This window comes from Amblyomma mixtum, chromosome 3 (genome assembly GCF_055824585.1).
Source record: "Amblyomma mixtum isolate Tamu chromosome 3, ASM5582458v1, whole genome shotgun sequence".
In the NCBI taxonomy this organism is placed as follows: Eukaryota; Metazoa; Arthropoda; class Arachnida; order Ixodida; family Ixodidae; genus Amblyomma; species Amblyomma mixtum.
In genome coordinates, this window is record NC_143014.1 from 119,022,429 (window position 1) to 119,031,115 (window position 8,687).

The window sequence follows — 8,687 nt, forward strand, 5'->3', positions numbered from 1 at the left end:
TAGGTGTCCCACTTGAATGCTGCAAAGACGCGAGTGATTATTGGGTGCAAGAGATTGAACGTTCTCGTGAGAACACTCTAGGGTGGGGCGGAAGGGAGCTCTCCATGTTCGCCCGGTCTACTGTATGAAATTTGTTTATAGTCGCTAAAGTTTGGTATGTTCTTCAAGTGTTGTGCATGTCGCGAGTCAGTATTCAAAAGCTACATAGAGTGTTTGCTGTTTTTTTGTGAGGTTCACTGTGGGAAAGAACAAGGGCGTCCGCAGAATTTTTTGCAGGGGGGGGCCCCATTGGTTGTTGGCGCCGGAGGGGGGGGGGTATGTTCGTAGCAAAAAGGCACTATTTGCGGAGTAAATTTATTTATTTATATACAAATAAAATAAATAAGTAAAATACACACATGAAAGAAAAATTACAAACAGCAAATTAAAGCGAGGCTAGGAGAGATACATTGGAGTTTATCAACGAAGAAACAATTAAAATTAATAAAAATGCAAAAAGATACTATCACTTCGTGGAGAAGAGTGCTCAGTCTTGCTGCATACGGGTTCTCGACACACCCGGATTGATGACCAGCACACAGCACAATATGTTCACAAACACGCAACGACAGTCACTCAGTCAGTCTTCCTTGAACAGAAACTGTAGACGCCTCGGATTTTTCTGGGCGAATTGCGTGATGACACTGGTTATAAATTCATTTCTGTGCTTCATTACACGCTCTCGGTGCACACTCATCATACAAAGGCCGTCCAGTCTGTCGTTTGTCATCGTTGAGCGTAGCCACGTTTTCACTCTCCTCATTGTACTGAAGGAGCGTTCGACCGTACAGGTAGTAACTGGCAAAGCCAGAGCCACCTCAATGGCTTTTGCAACACCAGGGAAGAATGTCTTGGCCTGATGTAGAAGCTCGCAGTAAGTTATTTCTGATGGGTCCCCAGTTTTGTTGCACCACATCTCGTACCAAGAGATGGCCTCTTCCTTGAAGTTGTCGATGCCGTAAAAGCACTGGAGTTCTTCGGCGAGAACAGCGAACTCAACACGGCTCAAGTGCTTCATTTTTGATGGATGCAGCTGGAGAAGTTTGAAGCTCCTCTCATTGCTTTCAGAAAAGCGCCGAGCTAAAGAAGCAGTGAGGGAGTCCAAGTACGGCACATATATTGCCACACGGTAGTATTCCTCTGGCGACTGAATCCCGTAGTTGTCTCGGTGGGCCTGACGAGAGACTTGTCTTGGTACAGATATCACCACATTTAAGTGATTGGCTGCCTCCCTTGCTGCATTCATGATGTTAGAGAACTCCTCTACAGCGTTTGTCCGGTGGCCGCGAAAAATACGTTGTAGCTCAGTGATGTGGCCATGCACAGAATGGAAGTCCATGGATACACCTTGCAGAATGTTCGTAGCTGGTTCGAGCCGAGCGCTGTACTTCGCTACAATATGCAAGCAGACGATGAAAGATGAGCTTGTTGTTGCGCAGTAGAGGATGTGAGCTCGTTGTCTAGTTGCAGCGTTCGAGCATGATTCCGTGGACGCGAGCTGCTCGAGTGCTTCGACTATGGCCACGTAATGCTGAGAGAAGATCCTAATAGACTTGTACTTTGCAGACCATCTTGTCTCACACAGCATCGGAATGTTGGGCACCAATTTTCTCCGGAGCACGCTCTCGCGGAAGAAGTTTATGGTTTGTTTGATTATCCCAATTGTGTTTCGAATTTCAGAGACGTCGTTCAAATCGTTGATGACGAGATTTAGTTTGTGACTTGCACAGTGGAAAAATAGTGCCTTCGGGAACTGTTTTTGTATAATTTTGTTCACTCCAGCTTCTTTTCCAGCCATTGTAGAGCATCCATCGTACCCCTGTCCAACGAGGTTCGAAAGAATCAGTCCGACATTCGTCAAAAGCTTCAAGATTGCCGCGGCGATGCAAGCGGAGTTTAATTGCTCCAGCTCTACAAATCCCAAAAACTGCTCTCGAACGCACACTTCGACTTCCGCCTTGTCAATAAAGCGAACGCCTATAGACATCTGCTCTTTTCCTGAAATATCTGCAGTTTCGTCAGCAAGAACGGAAAAAGCAAACGCTTTGTTAGTTTCGGTAACTATCTGCTCTCTCAGGATGTCGCCACAGATTGTGATGATCTCGTTCTGGACGCGGACAGAAGTGTACTTGGCATTGCCAGCAGAAGAAGCGAAGTGCTCCTGAAGTAGAGTATCTCCAGCTTCTACACGAAAGTCAAGCAGATCATTGAAGACTCCACTATCGGACTGCTTGCCGCGAATCGGCAAGTCATGCGTCGCGCAAAAGACAATGGTGGAAACTATTGGAAATAGTTTCTCACGGTTCCTTTCAACTTGCGCGTGCAGTGCTCTGTTCAGCTGCTGTACAACGGGTAGCTGCTTGCCTTTCATCACATCCATAAAGTTCTGTGAGGCCGTCATTGCCTTCTGGTGCCATTGGGATTTTACGTGATCCCTGCACGCCTCGTGCATTTTTCTGTAGTTACTGAAAGCGCGCACGATAAAACTACCTTGAGTACCCCGGTGAACACGCGGAGGAAAAATGACGCAAAAACGACAAAAGGCGCCTTTCGCTGTCGCTGAGTACGCAAGCCAGGGGGCGTAATCTCCCAGCCACTGATGTCGAAAAGGCCTCTTTCCAGGTGTTACATCCTTCTTAAAATCATATGTGACATTTGGCGACCATGGCTTAGTAAGAAGACGTCACTTCAAAAAGTCCGGTATGCCAGTGAGTTTAGCTTTGCCTAGAAACTCTCCTAAGTCATATTCTTGAGGCAAGTTATTTGTTTTCTTGATGTTGTCTCCGGACTTCGATCCCAAGCAAGGAGAAAGGGAATCGTTTCGGCTTACTGCGTGACCGGAGCTCGCTGGTGGAGTTCCTTCCATGGAGACGACGACGCCGGCTACTGTCCGGTGATGAAAGGTTGCATCGCTCTGGTCAAATCCGGACTTGAATCCCAAGAAAGGAGAAATGGAATCATCTCGGCCTGCTGCATCACCTGAACTCACTGTTGACAGAGTCCCTTCCATGGAGTCGACGACATCAGCTACTGTCCGGTGATAAAAGCTTGCATCACTCTGTTCAAATGCTACACCGTTGTCACATGTCACACCAGAATCTGCAGGGGCGCATTTGGATAATGCTTCGTCAGACAACCGCTGACGCTTGAAGAAGCGTCGAATATCCATCATTCGGGACCGCGCGAGACAAAGCTGGCTATGGAGTTCCTCGGGGTTGGTAGTGTTAAAAATATATACACATTGATTGGAAAAACGGTTGAATGCGTACGTTGAAAACAAAAAATGACTATGTATGCAGCGAAAACTTATTTACAAGATAAATGCACGCTCGCAGCTTCATACACCTCGCTCCATCTTGCTCGCGCAACCGCAGAGTCGAGTATTTGCACACACACTACTCGCCGCTCGTCGTTTTCTCGTCCGCTGTCTTGGTTGTTCTCAGCTTCGTTGACAACCGGCCACTAAAAACACCGAAGCACAAACAAAGAGGCGCGCACACGCAAGGAACGCCGCGCGACTTCCGAGGGGAAGGGACACTCGCCACTCCGGTCGGAAAATTTGTTTTGTGTGTTTTTATGAGGTTCAGAGCCCCAAAACGACTCAGGCTATGAGGGACGGACGGTCTCTTTACCATGCACTGACATCGCACAGTACATGGGCGCTGTTGGGATTTGAGGCCCAGCCAGAGGTGACAGGCGAGCCAGGCAGGCGCCATCGGGCTGCCTTGACCAAAGGCGCTGGTTTCCGGAGAAGACGCAAGGAACGCTGGTGTGGGGGCGCCTCTGGAGACTGCGTCGCCGTGAACAAAAGCAGCTAATCCGCTTTGCCGAAAATTCTGAAAGCGGCGCATGTACCGAACTGCGCTCTCCCGTGGATCGGAGGAGACAGCGAGCGGCGGCGGCGCCAACTCATCGCCCGCTTGCCCCTGAGCAGTCCGACAAAGCGGGGATGGACACGGCTGATTTGTCCCTCCCTCCTGAAGAATTCATCGGTGGCCGGGGTGTGCACTGTCTGCCTCCGTGTCGCTATCTCTCTAGAGATCAAAGAAACAGGCACACATCTCAAGACGGCTCGAAACACATGCTCGCCGGTGCCGCTGTATGTCTGCAACGACGCGTCCCCGGACGCGGCACTTTGCAGATGTGACCCAAAGCGTGGAAGCAGGGCCGCTTTTACTCTTTTGGCTGAGCGCACCGCCGCCCCTGACGTGCGGCCATCACTCACGGTTCGAGTGAGTGATTTTCCAGGGGGGTGCAGCCGCCCCCCCTTGCCCCCCCCTCCGGACGCCCATGGGAAAGAACAAGTCGAACCAATCTTTTCCGTCATTAAAACTTCCTGTTGGGCGAGTGGGTAGTTCATATTGAATTAGAAATATTATAGCGCAAACAAAGACACGGACAAAAAAGAGAGGAAACACACACACAAGCGCTTGTGTGTGTGTTTCCTCTCTTTTTTTGTCCGTGTCTTTGTTTGCGCTATAATATTTCTAATTCAATCTTTTCCGACCGGTCAGAGAAGGGGGACTCGGTCTTGCCCACTTGTTTCTGAGACAGATTGTGTCTCGTTTTATGTTTTTGCGGACGCAGAGTCATCCTTTATTGCAAACTATGATACCGGTGCGTCTGTGGCACGAGTTACCAGAATTTGTTGTGTCTTCTTCTGGATTAAGGCGAACAAGTATTCGTGGTTTTTTGAATGTAGTGATATTGAGTTTCAGAATGTTAAATGTTAGATTTTTTAAAGAGTACTTATCTTCAATAACTAAGAAAAAATTGTACAGAGATTTACTAGATGTAATGCTTCCAGTTCCAATGTATCGCTCCATATACGGTGTAGGCCCAGGAATGAATGTCTTGAAAGGGGTGAAAAAAATGCCGGTGCGCTCGTCAACAAAGACCTTTTTTTTTCAATTACATAGTGGAACGCTGCCGGTTAAACCGTGGCTCAAAGAAAAGGGAATATTTGTCCGCTGGTCAGTTAACTGCATACTCTGTCGAAAGCCTGAAACGGTGGAACACATTTTTCTTGAATGTTGGGACGCGATATTCCTCTGGGATATTCTGCAGCGCACGCTCCAAAAGCAGCTGCCAATTTCACCTCGCGGCATCCGCTTCCTCCCGGTTACTGATGAAGGAGGGATACCGCTCGATATAAGAGTTTAAAAAGAGTACGGGCACCAAATTTCGACAAAGCTCTAAGTCGGTATGGCTCCTGCAAACTTTACTGCTACTATCTATTAGCTACTGTTGAGGCGTAAAAGACATTTTAAACTGACGCTAAAGAATTCACGGACGTGCCCTGCTGGACCTGCCGATACCGACAGCGCCATGACGTAGATGTAATCCTCAGAGTATTAATGCTCAGAGTATTAGGCTTACCGAAGACAAGAAACAATGACGTCATTAAGAAAGCCGTGCCACAGTTTTTTAGTCCTACCAGTGGCAAAATTCCGAATAAAAATTCCGGCGAGATTGGGTGACCACTTTTGAAAATTAACAGATGGCAGCGCCTTCTATGAGAAAAGGAATAATTTATTCGCAGCCATAAAACTGCTTTGAACCGAGTGGGGCAATGCGTCTGAGTGCCGCAAGTGGAGTGAAAATACGCTCACCTGTAAACATCAAGTCGCATTATGATGTTTTAAGTAGTATGATCAAAGAGCTCTCAGGACGCGCTGTTGTATGGTAATGTACTGCGTCTCCAATAGAGAACTGGAGCTGCTCAGGCGGCGTTGCGATTGTCCTACTGTGGAACCGAAAACTATCGCTGACAATCGCCTGGGTCGCGGCAAAAGCACTGCCACATATTGAACACTGAGAGACGCACCCCTGATAACGGATATGCTCCTTGTTTTGGTCCTCTCTACTCGGCAGTGCCGGCCTCATCCCACAGACGCACGTTGCGTGTCGCTTGGGAAAAGCGCGGACGCCTGTACCTTCAGAAGCACTCGGAGGCAGGAATCGTAAAAGCGCTGAAAATGCTTTTTTAAGGCGGAAGCCTTTAATGTCTCATCGTTGTAAGCAGCAGTTGTCGACAGAAAATGTCACGCTTTTCAATTGGTGGAAGCGGTCGTGACATCACAGTGCGCGAATTTCAAACGCGGTGAATTGTACTTTGGCTAGTAACCATGCAACCAATTGAAGGGATCGTATATGATGCTCCAATTAAGTGGGACTAGGCTTAGTTAATTGCTTAATTAACCAATTACCCTAATTAGCTTTACTAGTCAGGCCATATAAATAAATAAAACCGATTAAGAAATTGGTCGAGCTCAGGAATCGAACCCCGGTCTTCGGCGTGAGAGACGAGCATGCTATCCACTCCGCCATGCCAGCTCGATGGTCTGGAATGAACAAAAGCGCGTCTAGTGAGTACGGTGTCTTCACTCACTCTCATCCTCCTCCATTCCCTTCCGGCGAGGTTTAGGTGTCCACCGGCAAATGAGAGACAGATACATTTCCTTTCCTCAAAAACCAATTTACCGACGAGCGAGGCGTAGAACCGAATGGGCGATGGTGTTCTATGGACTCCTTGCCAGCGTTGCAAGACGCTGTCGAGTTCCACTCTTAGGGGCGAAGCTTAACATCTTAATCACACATCAGTGACCACACTTTAGGTCAAAAAAGAGCCCCCCTGAATTTTGTGAGACAGTTACTGCGTAATTTCCTTTCCTCAAATACAATTTTCATTTTCTTCATTACGGCTCCTCTTTATGTATCTTCTTTCACTCCCACTTCCTCTCTTCCTCTACGGTGCGTTTCAGGTGTCCACCGAGATGACAGAGAATTACTGCGCCATTTCCTTTCCTCAAAAAGCGTTGCGTTCAAAGGGCAAGCCATCGTGCCGAACGGGTGGTGGCGTTCCGTGGATTCCCAGGCAGCGCTACAACGCGCTGTCGCGTTCCACTCCTAAAGGCGAATCTTAAGCGCCATTAAGTGTCATTAATTAGCAGTGAATTAATATTCAGGCATTAATCAGTAGTTAAGCATTAATTAGTGATTTGTCATCACTTAGTAATTAGTACTCAATTATATGTGACGCCACCAGTGCCACAGAAACAGCGAAGGTGGTGCGGAAAACGCTTCCGCCTCTACCAACTTTAGACAGTCAAAGTGCCCCCTGATTTTTTATCCTCCAATTAAAAGGTCTTGCGTCGCGGTTCGAGCATTGGAAACTTCGGCGCTGGTTCGACTGAAGAGGCAAGGGCGAAAACGCCGAAGCCACACCCATGGCCATGCTTTTTGCAGCAGACGACGGAGCAGAGCACGCGTCACTGTTTCCTGAACGCAAGGGACACCTGGTGGCCCTTTGTGGACGCCATTTCTACGTCACGGCCCGTTAAATCGAAACGAAGAGCAATGGAGAAAGAAGGGCCTTAATAATTTCTTCTCTTGTGCCGCCGCGGTGGCTCAGTGGCTATGGTGCTCGGCTGCTGACCCGAAAGACGCGGGTTCGATCCCGGCTGCGGCGGTTGAATTTCTTTGGAGGAGAAATTCGAGGCCAGTGTACTGTGCGATGTCAATGCACGTTAAAGAACCCTAGGTGGTCAAAATTTCCGGAGCCCTCCACTACGGCGTCTCTCATAGCCTGAGTCGCTTTGGGACGTTAAACCCCGTAAATCAAACCAATTTCTTCGTTTCACTAGGCCGTATCTCCATGCGGTTCTTGCATTGCTAAGGTCCTGTGCATCGTTATGAAAGACACAAAAAAATTAGGGGTGCGCGAATGGTACTTTTTCGAAGCTGAATAGAATATGAATAGCTTAGCTTCAGTACCGAATCAAATACGAATAGTTCAGTTATAAACCGAATGAAGTACGAATCCAATAATGAAGAAACCGATTAGAATACGAATATGCCTAACTGTATCTGGGGTGTTATCATTTAATTTGACACAGAAAGCATAGCGCAGTAATTACAGAGGACGAGACGAGGACAGGAAAAGCGGTAGCTAGCACTAAGGTTCATCGATGGAGTGAAGCCACCAAGCAAGGCTCAAACTACAGGAGGGAGAGCATCTTGCAGCGAATGCAGAAGGAAGTGATGTTTGCGGAAAGGAACAGCATTTTAAGATAGGTAGAGGCGCTGGAAGTCTTAAGTGAATACATTTACTTAGGGCAAATACTGAAAGCAGATCTTGACCACGACAATGAAATAACTCGAAGAAAAAGGATGGGTAGAGCGCATATGACAGGTACTCCCTGATCATGAATGGCAGTTTAATAGTATCTTTCAAGTGAAAGGTGTATAACAGCTGTATGTTTTCGGTAATAAACTATGGGGCAGAAACGTGGAGGCTAACGAAAGAAGTTGTTTAGCATAATGTGAGGACAACTTAGCAATCTACGGAAAGAAAAATGATAAGTGTAAGGTTAAAAGACTGGAAGAGAGAAGAGTGGTTAAGGAAACAAATGCGAGTTGACATACTAGTCGAAATCAAGAAGAAGAAATGGGCATGGGCAGATCATGTAATGAGAAAGCAAGATAATCGATGATCGTTTAGAGTAACGTTTAGGGTAGCAGGGAGCGGCAGAAAAGTGGGCGGAGAAGATTAGGAAGTTTGCGGCGACAAGGTGCCGCAGCTAGCGCAGGACAGGGATAATTGGAGAATATCAGAATCAGAATCAGTGTATCATAAACGGTCAATC